Source organism: Nomascus leucogenys, chromosome 16 (assembly GCF_006542625.1).
Source record: "Nomascus leucogenys isolate Asia chromosome 16, Asia_NLE_v1, whole genome shotgun sequence".
Taxonomy (NCBI): domain Eukaryota; kingdom Metazoa; phylum Chordata; class Mammalia; order Primates; family Hylobatidae; genus Nomascus; species Nomascus leucogenys.
In genome coordinates this window covers 21,966,660-21,981,232 of record NC_044396.1, presented here as the reverse complement: position 1 = coordinate 21,981,232, position 14,573 = coordinate 21,966,660, and positions in this window count along the sequence as shown.

Below are 14,573 nucleotides of genomic sequence, written 5' to 3'. Positions count from 1 at the left end.
TCATTAAGTTACTTTAACAGAAGCCAATGGACATTCATTTAATTCTTACACTATATGCCCAGCTTGGCCCATCCTTACCAGGGAGTCTTGAACTATATGAGAATGTCTGTTTGAATTGACGTAGCTAGAACTGTATTTAAAAGAAAATTAACACCTATATGTTCACATCCTATGGGTATGCATACAATATTGAGTGTCTGTTATGTACCAACACAGAGAATGCAATGAGAATGCACTAAGTACAGAGAAAGATTATCTCCTATCTTCCTGGGGAGATCCAGAAAAGTTTTTTTTAGAGGGGACAAGGTTTACATTGAAACTTGAGAAATGAATTGAATTTAGCAAGGGGAAGAAGAGGTGAAGGTAGAGGCAAGGTCTTTCAGGCAGAGGGAGGGGTAAAGGTTCCAAGCTAAGAGATAATAAATAGTTTAATACAACTGGAATAAAATGGAGAAGGAGAACAGGTAGGGTTTGAGGTCTGAAAGGACATGTGTACTCAACTGAGGAGTCTGAACTTTACTAAAAGCTATGAAGACCTCACTGAGTTAATTAAGAAGGGCAGTGTTATGATCATACAATTGTTCAAGAATGGCCCCTGACTTCAGTTTGAAATATGAACTGAAGGGGAATCAGGCTAGATAGAGGTAGGGAGACTGTTTTGAAGGCTGCAGCAGTTATCCAAGGAAGAAATAGTGTTGGCATGAACTAAAGCACTGGCTGTGGAAATATAGAAAAGGGGGGCAAAGTATTTAATTATTAAAGAGGTAGAATCTAGGGAGTTTACTGATTAAATGGGCAGTCGATGGGCAAGAAGCAGAAGGAATCTTGAAGTATGCTAAGTTGTCTGGTAAACAAATTTAGAAAAGTTATAAACATTCAATTTTAACTTTGATTAGCTGAAATCAGGTAATCAATATGAAATTTAATAAACAGTAAAATTGAAAATGCAAGCATTACTGTAAATATTTATTAAGTACATATTATCTGCCAGATGACATGCTAATTACCTAAAAGAGAAAGATAAGTATGTAAAATGTGGGCCTTGTCCTTAAAAAGCCCAAGTGTGGAGGATGGTACAAGTCAGGTAAACATCAGCCTATGGTGTGATGAGGGCTCCATGGAAGTATGGAAGGCTTCAGTAGCAGAGAAGGACTTATATTCTTTGATGAACAAAGGAATGACTATTTCATAAAAGCTAGCACATTTTTTGAATGCCTACTAGGTGCCAAACTGTGAATATGCATAAATGTACATCATCTCCATAAAGAGTAAGATACTGAGTTATATTTAAATTGTCCCTATCTCTTTTCCCACCAAAGAAACTTAACTGCCTCAATAGTATTCTAATTTATTACATGTCTTATTCGGAGTACTTATATTTCTGTTTGACTAAACTGCCGTATTCAGTTTCCCCCCCTTGGCTATAATTATTCAAAACACACAATTATGTTAATGATCAAAAAAACATAAAGATAACCTTTTACAAAGGTACAGAGTTGTACTGCTAATCATAACACCCAATTTATGTTGCTCCCATTAATGATGAACTTAGCGCTTACTTGACAAGATTTTAAGAAAACATTAACAGATTGCAAACCCTGTTCCCACTTTTGTGCTCTAGTTTACAGCCCAGCTGAATATTAACCACCAACTAGTAGTTTTACACAGGCTGAAACCTGAGGTCACTTGCAGTAACATGTTTAATCAATATACCGTGCATGCATTACTTACTGGTCCTACCAGAAACCTATCTAGGAGGCAAAACTGAATGCACGTCTCAAAGACACAGTCTGGCTTCCTCTTTGTAGTTACATTGTGTGTTACACGGCTGCTGGAGAAACACATGGTATTATGGATGTTACATATTTGCATAGAGGTAGGTCTAGACTAAAAGACATTTTATATCACAGATTGAGACTAGAAGACATTTTGTATCGCAGATTGTCTTAGATCCTTTGACAACAAATGTCTCCAACAGCATCTTTGATCAGTCCAAAGATTTTCTGTTTTATACTTTACATATGGCTTTAGTCAACTCAAAGAAACACGTTTACGTGAGCTGCAAAGTCTATCTAGTCCCAGGACTGTGCTCACTTACCAACCATACAAATTGTTATCATGGCATCAGTCATTTTGCCAACTAAACTGCATGTTCCCTCCAGGCAGAAATTATGTCCTATATTTATTTTCCAAATTCCAATTGTTGCACATGAGATATAGACAAAACAATTCTGCATTTGGTTCTAACACTTGCCATCTCTGTATCTTAGGGAAAATCCCTTCACTTATCTGAGCCTCAATTTGTTCATATGTAAAAGAGAGAATATCTTTGGAGGGTTGAATGAGAGAATAATTTTAAACAATGCTCTGTATACCTAAATAAATTACCCAACAAATATAAAGTATATTAATAATATGCATGTCACCAAACGCTATACTCATATGATTTCATATAATCTTTTTGCTATTGCTTATTATGACTAATCAGTGAAGATCATCCCTCATGTCTTATATGGCAAAATTCTTAGAGCAAGAGTTTCTGAAAGGGAAAAAAGTTGCTTTCCATGATTGGTACAGTGCTGTCATATGTGGTCATGTGAGCACATATGATCTTATATGTTTTTGATGAAGACAAAATTATCAATTATTTCCAGAGATTATAATGCTGAGGGAATCTATGATGTTTACCAATGCAGTTTCTGTTAGGATTCAAAGTACACTCCATTTATGGTGTCTTTACTACAATTAGAACAAAAAAGTACAAAAAATATGTTCACTGCCAAGAATGAGAGAAAGGAGAGATAATGAATTTTAAAACTATAAAATTAAAATATTAAAAGTGATAGTTATCAACAAAATAAAATCCTGTTGACAAGATCATATCACTGGAGTGAAAAAGAATTCCAGTCTCTCTGTAATATCCATTTGGTTTCAACATATTTCACTGGTATACTTCACTTGTTTCTTGGGTTTTGTTTTTAACTTGGAAAATCAAAGCTCTATTCAAAATAAGCGATGTTGTTTTAAAAAGACCTAAGATCAAATCAGAGATACTAAATCCAAGACCACTCAACAACTTAGGTTGTGTGAAGCATCTTATTAATAGGTCTCACTCATTTGACCTGGGAAGTGAATGAAATAGGCAGCAGAAATTAAAAAGATGTCATCCAGACCTTGGAAGATAAGGCAGCCAGTGGGTTTTATCCCGTCAAATACCACCCATTTCCTTTAGGGTTCGAAGGTTTCACAACTACATGACTTCCTTTTAACCAACAGTAAGCAAGAGACTAGCTATCTTATCTAAGCGCTCAATCACTGGGGCTGTTCTCTTTCCTCCACATAAGAATATGCTGCAGGAAATAGGTGATAGGAAATAATTCCATATTAGCATACCCTAAGGAGCATTTTAGGAAAGGTCACAGAAATTTCCTTTGCTCTCCATAGGTTGACAACTGCAAGCCTTATCTACTAGATGATTTTTTCAAGAATTGGTGTGTTAGGTGTTTCCTTGACTAGCCAGTGTTTTGTGTGTTTCTTTTTTAGTTATATTTTCCTTATGCAAGTAATTTTGAATTGTCATCATTATTTGTTACTAACTCCTAATCAATGGCATTATAATAAAGTTATGATGGACACAGTGAGCTGATTACCTGGTTTAATACCAGCACTGTGGACATCAATCTTCTGCATTTTGGAGGATCTGAGTGAGTTATAGTGATATGTGATCCCAAGAGACTGCAAGCTAAGAAAAAACCGTCCATTTTTGGCCATGTCATAGAACCCAGCACTTATTTTTTTCTCAGAAAAAGGAGCATTTCTAACATAGCCAGATTCACTGGATGACATGCCCAGGCTCTTGGAACACTCGTTTTCATTTATAGACCAAGTTTATTTCTTTGAAGATTTAAGATACAGAAGTGGCTCTAGAGAGCATCTAAAGATCCTCTTTTTCCTTTGACTTCTATCTGCAACACCCAGGTACCTGGTGCTGAAACTATTCAGTGCTAACTGAAACCTTACATAATCTTTTTTATTTTTCCTGAAACATCAGCTTTAAAAGGACGTACAGAGCCCATTATTGACCATTTTTCTTGGAAATAAAGCATTTATTCTGATATAAAATGACTGGTGATACTACAATCAAATGTTCTTTGTATTTTCAATTAAGGATTGATTCCTTTCTGGGACTAAAACTCTTTTCAGGGAAATGAATAACCATTTATGCACCATTTACATATCCTAAAAACTTGTACTGAATACTTTCTATCTTCTGTACTAAATTATAGATTATCCAGCACAACTCAGGGCTGGCATATTTATTGACCCATTTATGAATGGATTGAGATGAAGTTGACGATTAATTAAGTAGGAGATGGGTCTATTCAATCTTTAGAGATACTAAATGCAAATAGTTATCAAATAGATTTACCTGAGAAAAAAAAGAAGAAAAGAACTTCTCATATGGTGAAAAGTAATACATTAATCTAGAAGTGCACATTAGTACCTATAATCACATCACCATCTTTTGCCTCAAAACAGGATTTACATGAGTTGAGAAAAATACAATGTATGGTAATACTCTCTTGTGCAATACCTAATTCCAATTACCACCTCATCCTTCTACATAAATGAGGTTTTGTTTTGTTTTCTTACCCTTTCAGCAAACATAATAATGTTTCCACATACTCCTGATTCTGGAAACAGAACATAACTCTCTTTTAGACTCAAACAGGAGAGCGTATATATACATATGTGTGTTTCTAGGTATAAGAACACATACTGCTCTCTCTTTCTTTAGAGATCATAAAGAAGTCTGCAAAGAGTTTTTGGTGATCTACTATTTCATTTTGTAGAGGAAGACATGAAAGTTCAAATAGAATAAGTGACTATTGGTTTTAAAATTTATTCTCAAGGGATTTCCCAGAATTTTCTGGTCCTATTCATTGAACTACCTGGAATTTTAGAATATCATAATAATTGGTTGTATGATTATTAGAAAGTGGTAACTGGCTATTCATGACCATTTTATTACAAACTAATTGAGGAAAATTAGGAAGAAATAACAATTTGCAGATTCTGGTTTGTTCTAGAAAACACACATTAAAATTAAAGGAAGCACTTATTTGGCTCATTGGAATTGATTCCTCAATATCTTTTTCAAAATGCCATTCCTGGCTGCAATTATAGGTAACACAGTCTTCTGAGAAAACAAACTCTCAGACAGCTTTTGACTATTATTCAAATTTTCTTTAACTCATATTAAGTAGCTGTTAGTGTTTATTCTGAAAGGAAAAAAAAGATGGAACTTGAAACCCAGGCTCCAATAGTTAGCAAGTCACTGTTTAGGGTGTTACTATCTTCAACTGAGTCCAAATTCCACATTCACCTTTCTCTGCTCAATTTCTCTTCTTTTTGTTTTGGGGTAATTCGTCTCAAGAAGAGATTGGGGGTGTTTGCGTAACCCGTGCACCATCTAGTGGGAACAGATGGAAAATCCGTCTAGAAAAATAACTCGTGATAGCCCTCCTGAGGCCATTGGCGAAGTAGTTCTTTGCCTTAGAGACTATGCTCAATAAGATACACCATTTCTTTTAAAGAATTGAACTATTAGAAATTATTTTTGATAAGCTCTGAACTACTTGTTCATACTTATCAAATAGATTTTCTATGGCAAAAATTATTGTCCCTTTATACGTTGGAATTCATTGGGGATAATTCCTATTGTGTTTTAAATCAGTTAGTAATCACTGCTCACTTATACCCTTGACAGAGCTAGTGTGGTTCAGGGATTAATGCTTGAACTATAGGGTCAAACTAGCTGGGATCAAATTTATGGCTTTGCTTCCTATTACCTGAATGACCTGTGGCAAAATCACCTACCCTTCTGGCGTTCTGTAAACCTTTTCTGTAAAAAGGAGTTAAAATTTTAAAAATTGCATGTTAAGCACTTACAAAAATACTCAACACATATTAACCGTTCAATAAATGTTAGGAATTATTAATGATTATGAAACAAGATTACATGATTATGATTACAGAAAAACATGTAACACTTTTATATCTACTCAGTTCTCAATCAAGCCAATGTAAAAAGCAGAAGCTTGTTCCACTAATACCACAGGCCTGTAATTAGCTATGGTTGGCTGCTCCCAGAATAGATAGAATTGACAGTCCCATGGGAATTTCAAAGGGTCAACATGGGCCACTGGAGCCCACTTATGACTCAACAGCAGTGCATCTTTCAGACAATGGATATGGAGGGGGTGTTGGCAGAACAGAATTTCTGTCCCCAGTGGAGGTGGGCCCAAAACATCTCCTCTTTCAATCTTTTAATGGATATTGGCCCATTCTTGAATTTTTTCACCAAACAATTTTTCTGCTTCGTGCTGGTCTTTCTTCAGCCAGTCCACTGTTCATTAGCTGGACAGCAAACAAGGGAGAGTGATGTTAAAATACACTCTAATTTGCTTCATTATCCTGGTTTCATAAGAAGTCAGAGGGAAGGAAATATTCATCACTGTTGAAATCACCATGCCTTGAATAAGGCTTCTTGAGAAAGACATACATATGAGATCTGATTGATGGAAGGATAAAGGAGCAGAATGCAGGTACTACTGAAAGAATTAAGACACAGGACTGGTGACTCAGGGAAAGGTACCCAGGCAGTTACAGGGAACATGTGAGCACTGACTGCCTGGGCATGAAAGACCTTGGCAAACTCTGTTATATTTTGTCTCAGCCTGAGGCTGGCCATTGATAAATTGTGTCTAAAATATACTCTCAGTGTCCATGACTACCCTCCACTACAAACGACATTGGCTCCTTGCCCTTCTGTTTATTAAAAAAAATTATTGAGCATCTGCTTCATAACCATCAGTAAGTGGTGTCTTCATACATAGAGAGTAGGGAGCTACTAGTAATAAGTCAAGGACCAACTTCCTTCTGTTCACTTTCTTAACTGAAATATGATCTGTGCATTTAAACAACCTCTCAAGAAATATTTTTTGAACACCTACTATGTACTAAAAACATCTGTGAATAACTCATTGGGATTCACTGACCCAGATGGACAAAGTGCCAGCTCTCAAAAAACTTAGATTCTAGTGGTGGGAAATAAAATAAACATGAAAAACAAACAAGAAAAGGACCAGATAGAGTGTTAGGACTTTGAGTTGGGTGGTCAGGAACTAACTCTCTGAGAAATGCAAACTTACTCTCAGATCTGAACAGTAAGTTTAGCCAGTCATATAAATATTCTTCCAGCAGAAGGAACAGCCAGTGCAGGAGAAGGAAACGTATTTGACCTGCATAAGAAATAGAATTCTTCAGCTGAACGTGTTCTCCATTTCGTCTCCTGGATTTTCTACCTGTTCTCCATAAGACGGGATGATTTTCAGCTAGCATTCTCTTGCAAGTTGGATAATTTCCTTCTCTATTCTGAAAATGACACCAAAAAGAGTCCAAGTAAGACCTTTCTCAATATTGCTTTATATCCAGAGCAATAGCCTGGAAAAAGCATGTCATTTCTTTAACCAAGTGTTGGGGGTTTGTTAAGGTTCCATTCGTGCTGAACACTTTATACGCATGACCTCATTTAGGCTTCACATCACTCTTACGATAAGGGAAAAATATTATCTCGCTATTATAGATAACTATAGCACACAGTTAGTAAGTGGTAAAGCTGAGATTCAAACTCGGGTTTCTCTGGAGCTTCCTCAAAGGATACAGAAGCAGAGGAGTCCGTGAGTAGAATCACACTACTCAGAAGCAAGCTTCTACTTCTGCATACTGTGCAAGTGACTAAGAGGTCAATGGAATCTCCAGCTGTTTCTCTATGACCAGAATACATGCACATGCACTCACACTCACACATGTACTCACAGACATACACACACAAACACACACTCACTTACACACACATTGAAAACCCCAGCTGTCTAAACCCTCCTCATTTCTGATGGGTGAAATCCTTACACAATGGTGAGGAACACCAGCATTACTATACAAGCAGCACTACGTTGTCTAAAAAATTGGGGCCTCAGAAGTTAAGGAAAATATACCAAAGAAGGAAAAGAAGTCTTTAGGTTGTGCAAAATGGGAAACAGAAATTATCAATTAGGTCTTTTGTTTAGTGGAATACAGCAATTTTTTTTTAAATCAAGTCCGATTTCTCAAGAAGTTTGTAATCTAAATGGAGAAAAATTAATATAAGGAACTACTTTAGCAGGGGTAAGCAATTATCTGAGAATGGAGATTTACATGTTGATAGAGGAAAATTAAAAAAAAAATCCAGAGTTCGATAAAGACAATAAACAATGACCGCTAACAGAGATCGTTATTCTTACATCAACACAAAGTGGTTCATTTAACTAAATTTTACTGAAAGTTTTAAAACCAGTCTGCCATTTGGAAAGCAGCCAGATGTGAAATATCAGGTATATTGTGGATACAAGAGATGTGCTAGAAGATAAAAGTAAGATAAATTTAAAAGGAAAAAATCATAGAGTGGAACAGGGTACATCCTACTATCTGTTAGATACAAACCAATAGACATTTTAAAATTACCATAACCACAATGTTCCCTTTGATGTGGGCCCGTTAAGAGAGTTACAGAGAGCTCTGTAACTATGAGGCTCTACTGTATCATCACATATTTCCAGATTAAAGCCTGTCAGTAACAATATACACTGATTCACTGCAGGGTTTAAGCATACCTGTGTAATCAAGCAGGGAATCCATGGATCACTGGTATAGAGCATCAACCACAGTCTCATCAAAGGAGAGATTGTGATGGGTCATGGCTTTGCCATTTTTATAATTGCTCTTTTTGAACCACAACTTACTAAAAGAACAAAGCTTTTTTCACAGATAGAAAAGAAAATGTTTTCTTATATTAAGCTAACCAATTAAGTTAGTTCTGGAAGGTTTCTCTTTGTCTAAATCAGAAATGCTTGACAATATTTTTAAAACAATTTTTAACATTCACAATAATTTGATTTATATGCTATGTATCAGGCATACATTACATGGACATATATACAGAAACCATGTCAAACCATGTCAATGATATACTATTCAAACACACACACACATATATATGTATGTGTGTGTGTGTATATATATATATCCTCAGAGAGATACTGAATATTGAATTAAGGAACACAGCAAGTATAAGCTCTTGGAAAATAAAAAATATTATGGCAGTAAATATTTCAACACAGGGCTCAAAGATAAACGTAATACAGAAGTCAAATACCTAATAATTGAAGTTCCATAGGGAAGAAAGCAGACAGATGAAAAGAAATGATCGAAAGAATAAATCACAAAACATCCTAGAATTTAAAGACTTGAAATCCAGATTAAAAGGTCCACTGAGTCCCCACTATAATGAACAAAAACAAAATGATTTAAACAGGGATAATCATCATGAAATTTCAGAATATAGGAATAAAGAGAAGATTCCAAAATTTTGAGAGAGAACAAAAGATCATTTATTAAGGATCAGGTATAAGAATAATATCATAGTCTTAAGGCAACACTAGAAACTAGAAACAAATAGAGGTACATCATCAAATTTTTTATGAAAAGGATTTTCAATCTTGCATTCCATACCCAGCCAAGCTATTAATCAAGAGCAATGGTATTATAAATACGTTTTTAGACATCCAAGTTCTTAGAAACCTCACCAAGGTATTTGAAACTCCAAATCTGTAGTTTTCTTAGACGTTTACTTGAGGGTATTCACTATCAAAATAAGGGAATAAACCAAGAAAAAGGAAGACACAAGATCCAAAAGGAAAACGAGGAAATTCAACCTAGAAGAACATCAAACAGAATTCTCTTGATGACAGAAAAAGAAAAAGCCTCAGAACAACAGCTTCACAATAGGCCAAGAAAACAACCAGTATAGAATTGAATAGAATGACTGAAAGAAATGTCCAGAACAAAAAATATTAAAAATAAAAAATGAGAGTGATAGATTTTCTGATGTGTTTATCAAGAAATGTTCATTAAGAAACAGCTAGGGGACTTGATTATACAGAATAAGGTACATAGAAAACTAAGCAAATGAAAATAAAAGAACAATAAATAGCTCACGGGTAAGATAAAAATTATGTAAGAATAGAAATGTAGTCATAATACATACATGAATTATATTACATGATCATTATAATGTCATCCATTAATACTGCATTAACCCAAAGTTAGAATACAGCTATTAAGGACAGAGAATGACACAAGAGAGCAAACTCCTCATCTATGTAATAGGAAGTTAACAGATATTGCTGAGTCTCTCAATATCATATTCCAGGAAAAAGAATGAGCATTCGTTGGAGAAATGCCTGATTTCAGGTCTGGAATAAGAAATGCACAGGATGTGCCTGGGACATTTGTTATGCCTGAAAGCAGGGATGTTATCAAAGATTACTGAGAGTGGCTACAGGGGTTCAATCAATATGCTGTCCTCTCCACATTTATTTGTGTGTAAAACTTTTCGTTATACAAAGTTAAAAAGTAGGTTGGGGAGTAGGATTGGGGAAGTAAAGAGAACCTTTCTAGTCAATGAATTTCAGTACTGTTTGAATCTTTTACAATGAGAATGTAAATTTATTTATTTCTCGTGTAATTTTTAATTTAAAATAAAAAAGAAACAATGGTATATTCATGTATAATGCCAGGTTCTCCAGAGAAGCAAAATCAACAGGATATGTAGAGATACACAGAAAGAGATTTATTATGACGGATTGACTTACACAAGCATGGGGCTGAGAAGTCCCACAATGTGCTGCCTGCAAGCTGGAGGCCCAGGAAAGCTGGTGATCTAGTTCCAGTTTAAGTCAAAGGCCTGAAAACCAGGAGTGCCTACGGTGCAAGTCCCAGTCAGAGTCTGAAGGCCTGAAAACTGGGGGCCAATGGTGTTACTCCTCGTCCAGCTCTGAAATTCCAAGAACCAGTGTCCGAGGGCAGAAGATGGATGTCCAACTCAAAGAAAAAAGAGAATGAATCTGCCCGTACTCCATCATTTTGTTCTACTCAGGCCCTCAACAGATTAGATGATGCTTACCCAGGCTGGTGAGGGTGGGTCTTCTTTACTCATTCTACTGATTCAATTGCTCATCTTTTTGGGAAACAACCTCACAGACACACCCCGAATCACTGTTCTATCAGCTATCTGGGCATCCCTTAGCCCAGTCAAGCTGACACATAAAATTAACCATCACGAAGAATATTACTTAGAAATGTGGAGTTAAACATCATTAGAGAAAATTGATGGTTGAACATGTTGGCCAATGGGAAGTACAACAGGGCATGAAGAGGGGTGAGAATCAATTGCTATTTTGTGATTTGTAGGCCTCTTCTTATTGCTTGGCATATGCATATTTTACTTCAACAAAAACAAACATGAGTCACATAGGCGTTCATTCAAAATGTGATTCCAGCATTTATTAGCTAAGAGGCCTTGAGCAGTGGCTTAATCTCTCACAATTTCTTCATCTGTGTAATAAAGGCAATATATGCCCTTGTGGAGTCATGAGGTTTTAATGTAATACATTAAGCACCTAGTCTGGTGCATAATCAGTGTATGGTAGATATTATTATTATATTATATTTAGAACCTTTGCAGAAGCTGAAAAACAAAAGCTAAAAGCTGAGAAAGATGGCCAAAATCTGCCAAACTACAGTGATATGGTTTGTATATTTGTCCCCTCCAAATCTCATGTTGAAATGTAATCCCCAATGTTGGAGGTGGGGCCTGGTGGGAGGTGTTTGGGTCATGGAGGCAGATCCTTCATGAGTGGCTTGGTGTCCTTCCCATGATCATAAGTTATCACAAGAGCTGGTTGTTTAAAAAAGCCTGGCCCCTCCTCCTCTCTCTCTTGCTTCCTCTTTGTCATGTGACGGGCCTGTTCTCTCTTCACTGTCCACCATGAGTAAAAGCTCCCTGAGGCCTCATCAGAAGCCAGGCAGATACTGGTTCCATGTTTCCTGTATAGTCTGCAGAACCAAAAGTCTCTAGAGGTTAAAAGCAGGGAGACCCCCAGTTCTCTTCATTTGTAGGGGTGAAGATACACATTTCACTCAAAGGCTGAGGTATGGAAAGCATCCTAACTTGATCAGTTTTGGCTGCATTTAAAATTGAAAATATTAACCTGGAATTTATTTGCAAGCATTTCATTACTGCGACCCAATGACCTGCTAAACATAGGGGCTGTTCCTTCTTTTTTTTTTTTTTTTGAGATGGAGTCTCGCTCTGTCACCCAGGTTGGAGTGCAGCCGGCTCACTACAGCCTCTCCATCTCCTGGATTCAAGCAATTCTCCTGCCTCAGCCTCCCGAGTAGCTGGGATTACAGGCACACACCACCACGCACAGCTAATTTTCAAATTTTTAGTAGAGACACGGCTTCACCATGTGGGCCAGGCTGGTTTCAAGCTCCTGACCTCAAATGATCCGCCCACCTCAGCCTCCCAAAGTGCTGGGATAACAGGTGTGAGCCACCGCACCTGGGCTGTTTCCTCTTTAAACAACTTACCTAGAATCCAGTGCTCCCCAGGTGACTTTTCATATGAGTGCACGAGAAAGGCAGAGTCTGCATTTCCCAAACTCGTCTTCAGACGTCACCACTTAAAATTTCGCACTGTCATGTTGCTACTGGAACTGCTCTGTAGCTTTTACCTGCTCATTAATGTGCACTGCTGTACCAGCAGCTCCTTAAAAATGTACATCACACACACATGGGGTCTCCCCTAGGTGACCTCATGGGCACCAGTTGCCTGTAAAATAAACATTGACATAATCAAAAAGCAAGATACAAAGAAGACTGTGTGTGGCAAGATGGTATTGGCTGCAGGTGATAAATGAAAGATGAGGAGCCAAAATGTTAACAACCTCATCATTCTAACCAACGGCTATAGATGCTGTGGCTCTTTTGTCTCCTTCATTTGTTAACTGAGCTAAAATCAAATTTAAAGACACTGGTTTGCATGGAGTAACACTTAATTCAGTCTTACCCCTCCAAAAAAACAACCAGAGTGATACAAGTGCAGAAAAAAAGAAACGCAGGAAAAAAGAAAATGATGATATTGGTTTGTATTGACTAGACTTTACTCATAGTGCCTTAAAATTAATTATTAAATAATTATATGAAGAGGTGAAGAATTAGCAAAGTGGGGCCAATTATGAGGTCAGGAGTTTGAAACCAGCCTGGCCAACATGGCAAAACCCCGTCTCTACTAAAAATACAAAAATTAGCCAGGCATGGTGATGGGTGCCTGTAATCCCAGCTACTCGGAAAGCTGAGGCAGAAGAATCACTTGAACCTGGGAGGCAGAGGTTGCAGCAAGCCAAGATTGCGCCATTGCACTCCAGCCTGGGCGACAGAGAGAGACTCCATCTCAAAAAAAAAAAAGAAGCCACATCTGTTTAATGTTTATATTTTCAGCCCTCACATCTACTGTAAACTGTAATTCACAGCTTACAGTTTGGTAGAAGGATAGACACATAAGCAAATAGTATTTACATATAACCGATGCACATCCTCATTTATACTTTAAATCATCTCTAGATTACTTATAATACCCAATAAAATGCCTACACATCACTTCATTTGTGCAGATTCCGCTTAGAACTTGGCACATGGCAACTGCAAGTTTTGCTTAAGAAATTTTGTGAATTTTTTTTCCCAAATGTTTGTATTTTCAGCCCTCACATCTACTGCGTGGTACTTAGGAAGTTCTCAGTAGGTATTGGTTTTTAGAGTTGCAGGAAAATCTATAGAACATAATTGAGAAAAAGAAGGAACATAGCTGCTCATTGGCTATTTTCTGTCTCTGTCTCTCATTATGAAGTTCGTTATGCTTGTATGAATATACAAGCCCTGAGAAAATAAATCATTTCCAAGAATTTATTAGAGCGAGAGACATTGCCTGGGAAAATAAATTATTTCCAAGAATTTATTAGAGCGAGAGGTCAGTGAGTTCCAGCAATATCTTGGTCATTAATATAGCATACTTTTACTTTGTTTCTGGATGGTTTTAATTTTTACAATGAAAATTAAATGTGTAAAGAAGCCCAGAAACCTGAAACAAGCTAGAATAAATAGATGGTCAGGTGAAGAACAGCACTTCCCATACCATGTAGCTTTCATTTTCCTATGTGTCTATCCCTTCTACCAAACTGTAAGCTTCTTCAGAATAGGAACTTTATCTTACTCATTTTCATATCCAGAGATGATACTCAAAATATTTAGCAACCAGTCCAAGAGAAGTTCTGACCAATTAGAATGGATGCTAGCTGTAAACCACCAATATGGCTGACTTGTGTGCTGGTCAAATACAGTCATCCTTTGGTATCCATGAGGGATTGGTTCCAAAACCCACTGGACCTCCCACTTGCTCAACCCTCCTCCCCACAGATACTGAAATCCACAGCTTATAGTTTGGTAGAAGGAATAGACACATAAGCAAATAGTATTTACATATAACCGATGCACATCCTCATTTATACTTTAAATCATCTCTAGATTATTTATAATACCCAATAAAATGCCTACACATCACTTTATTTGTGTGG